Source organism: Fundulus heteroclitus, chromosome 8 (assembly GCF_011125445.2).
Source record: "Fundulus heteroclitus isolate FHET01 chromosome 8, MU-UCD_Fhet_4.1, whole genome shotgun sequence".
NCBI classification, from domain to species: Eukaryota; Metazoa; Chordata; class Actinopteri; order Cyprinodontiformes; family Fundulidae; genus Fundulus; species Fundulus heteroclitus.
This window is the reverse complement of record NC_046368.1, coordinates 19,095,185-19,099,017: the sequence shown is the minus strand read 5'-3', so window position 1 is coordinate 19,099,017 and position 3,833 is coordinate 19,095,185. Positions and strand designations below refer to the sequence as shown.

The following is a 3,833-nucleotide window of genomic DNA, read 5'->3' as shown; positions in this document are numbered from 1 at the left end:
TTATTATTAAAGTAGATTCATTTTTCCCACACGGGGCAAGACTGCTTTTGGTTTTTAATCAGGTCATACTTGTCTGAATTTATAAACTGTTTGTTGACCAAACATTTAAGCGTGATGAAAAGCAAACATGAATACAGGCCCGTATGTGCAGTACTCTGTCTTACATACAACCATTGGCAGATTTCCTCTGTTTAGTTGGAATTAGTTCTGGATTCCTGTCTTTGACTTTCTTATCTGAATCACCTTTTTTATTTTGCTTCATTAAAAAAAGATTTATTTCTCTCTCTCCCCCCCCCCCCCTCTACTTACCTTCTGCTTGTTAGCATTTAATTGCATCCTGAAACACGTCATCTCTGCTGAGAGCAATCATTTTACACATGAGAAACTGATATCCAAGCAACAATATGCGCAACATTCAGCACGCGTGTACTTGATGCAACATGCCAGCGCGCTTTCACGCATGTCTACATAGAGTGTGAATGGGGTTAGGTTACGGAGCGTAACCCAAAAAACGTGTAAAAAAAAAAAAAAAAAAAAAAAAGATCTTTAAAGTAACAGTAAGGTGTATTTGTTCATCATTGTATCATCGGATTTCGGATGAATTGTTCATGAGCTGTGTCCTTCTCTGGCCTCTCGGGTTCTGAAGGTGAGAAGAAGATGGATCAAATGGCGTGCTGAGGGCAACTGTGAGCGCGGGGAGGTGTCACCTGGCGGCAGACGCACAGTTAAATATAACACCTTTGTACGGTTCCCGCGTACATAAAGTTTCTCTCTCATGAATAGTCAAAGCATTCTCAGGAGGGCCGACCGACACAGCTGAGTTTACTGCATTCCTGTTTCCGAGAACCTGTTTCTCTTTTCCAAAAGGTTAAGAGCGCAGCCCGGAGGAGTGCACGATATATCCTGAATGATTTACGGCGCATTTATGTATTTCAGTTTTATATTAACTCGAGTTTAGTGCAATTGAAAAAGAAAAAAAAAAAAAGCTAATGAGACCATCTGCGTTCTTGGTAACACTTTCTTTAAAAGCTGGAAAAACAGCCTCTGAATTTCCCGGTACTAGAAGGAGTATTTACACACAGAGAGCGTTACGTTGATGTGGTCCAGCAGGTTTGACGTGACTGAAACGTGGTTCGTTATGGCAACAGCTCCTCCACTTGTTAACCCTTTTATCAGTGAATTTACGGCACAATACGTTTTTGTGGCTCGGGCCGTGAAGTACATGCTGGCGGAAGAAATAACAGATACAGTCCCATAAATGGCTGAAACTTCTCCCGTGTCATAAGCTTCACCTGAAACCCCGCTCAGACTGGAACAAACGCAACACTTCCCGGTATTGTAAAGAAACCGGTTTGAACGGCACCACAAACAGATTTCTAGGAACTATTTTTTTTTTTCTTCCTTCATATGGGTAGTGAGGGTTGGGAAGCAGAATGTACATTGATTCTACAGAATGTAGAATGAAAAGATGTAAAAAAGGATTTAAGGTAGAAGAAAACTAGACTATGACATATTCTGAGTTAATTGAAACTTTTTAATAAAGGTTTAAGCCGTACAGGAGTGGTTGGTTTCAGTTCTATCTTAATCTTCAAGACTTCAGGGTGTGCTGGGGATTTTGCTTGAAATATTTCAACAATACAACATTTATATTCCAGTTCAAAGTCCATTTTATCAATTTAGACAGACAGAAAATGTTGAAATGAATGAAACGAAACCTGAAAGCTGAAGATGAAACGACTCCCTTGAAGGAGAAGAGAAAATGCGTGGACAATTCCTCAACAGAGGAAGTAGATTTGAATCAAAGAGGTTATTGGGAAACTTAAGTACGTCTGCCTGATTTCACTCAGATTTTTACTGAATTCAGAAAAATTTGCATGACAGTACATGCTGGTGATTGATGCATTTATGGATCAAAAATGGCCAGAGTTCTTAGGTTAGATGCATTTATTGAGTGTGTGGGGGGAAATTGGCCAGTTCTAGTCTGTATCTCCGGTGATGATAATTAACATGCCAAGTTTACCGCTAAATTATATCTCCAGGTACATGCAGTTTTTATATTTTGCTGGATGAAATACATACATGTATGGACTCCAAATGCACAAACAGGAACACAAATCCACGAAACCTCAACTGCAAGCAAAGACGTAAGGGCAAAATGTGAAAATATGCCTAAAACACATACGGGGGTTCCTTTTCAGTCGCACAGATTGCCCTGCTTGTGAACGCGCCGCTGGTGGAATTTCACTTGCAAACTTTTCTTGCCCAACCTAACCTACGTCTGACGGACTCAACGTGGAAAAACAGCTTCAAGGACAGCAAACACACCCTTCCCTTACTTGCAGCCCTAATGATCCCACTTATCTTCAGTCAGACCGAAGTCAAGACACGGGCTACGTCTGCGAGATAACAGTGCCAGCTAAATTTATGGGCCACTTCTACTCTGGCAACCATGCGAGAGAGGAAAAAAAGCAATATTAGTTCAGCTGTTTTCTAAAAGGGACACTTTAGCCAGATGTTTGGGTTCATTTATCTGTCACAGAGAGCATGCATAAGAGCGCCAGCCTGCAGAGACGTCAACTGACTGAATGTGGATCTGATAAAGGCGAACTTGATGAGCAGTTTTAAGTTCAGGTCAAGGTTTGTGTGCTGTTTGGCTGCGGGTGGGCAGACATCCCAGCTCCCTTCCACCCAGCGTGGCATTGAGCATCCAGTGGCAGGCAGAAAAATTATTAGTTATTCGTCTTTTGAGGCAGAAAACAACAACAACAACAACCGTTTGACACTTCTGTAAAGAAAGCACCCAGAGCCTTTTGATGAAGCCTTGAAATGAGTCACTGCTTATTATGGTGCCAATCAACCTGTGTCACCACAAACCTTCACGCCATCCACTGACCACTGCGTTCTTTAAATCGTGAACAGTAGTTTGAAGATTCATTTACAGCCACGCATGCAACATGTGTCATATGATAGGGGCTGAGTCTGTATTGACCTTTCACAGACAATATATAGACCGCTGCGCACTTTGGAATCAAATTGGCCCGTTGTCTTCGGTGCCAAGGGGATGGCACTGAAGACAAGATGAAGTTTGTATCGGCGGGGTCCTTTAAACAAACGAATGATTAGATTAAAAGCAGCTTGCCTTTCAGTGTGTGCTCCCTTTAAATATTTTAAAGCCCTATTACAGGGCGCGCGCGCGTTCTGGACGTCCTGGCCATGACAGCAGCAACAAGCAACGCTGAAGTTAATTAAAGCCTCCGTGTTTGACTTCAAGCGGAAAGAGTCAGTAAGCTGCAGGCAACTGAAAGTGTAATCCAGTATTGAGATGATCAACCCGGCCCTATAAATGTCGATAAATCCTTTTTCCTAACCTGACTCCGGTGCGTAAAGCATGGAGAGGAGAATAAACCCGGGTAAAAAAAACCCACCGGCACCGCCGCATCCTCATCCCCATCAAACGAAGTGGCAATCACATACTTTTTTTTTCTTTTTTAGAATTTACACTCTAAAGACCGGAGATGTTTTGAATAATTTGCATTCAACAATAATTACAAAGAAGAAGTAAGAAAAAAACAGAATAAGTGATTCAGCTTACCGGGGCGGCTGACGGGTGTATCAGCGGCTCCCTTTGCCGAAGTGGACCCCTCAAAATGACCGAAACAACTTTAGTCCGCTTTCCTTGGAGAGCCGCTGAGGTGCGCACACGCTCGAGTGAGCCGTGGGAAAACGAGCAGCTCGGCAGTCCAATCTGTGGCGGAAGCGCGACTGGCTCTAGGCTCCACGCACCAACGATCCAGAGGAGGGCGGGGATGGCACTGAGGAACCCAGCCCACGGA

The 3,833-nt window shown here is 43.1% G+C and overlaps 1 protein-coding gene across 1 annotated transcript in view; it reads right to left on the bottom strand.

Annotated features, from left to right (window-relative positions):
* prlra (prolactin receptor a) overlaps positions 1-3,833 on the bottom strand; it is a 24,749-nt gene extending 20,916 nt beyond the window's left edge. The window contains exon 1 of the mRNA XM_021319711.2: positions 3,593-3,833. The gene's annotated coding sequence lies outside the window, so the exon portion shown is untranslated. The remainder of the gene's footprint in view (positions 1-3,592) is intronic.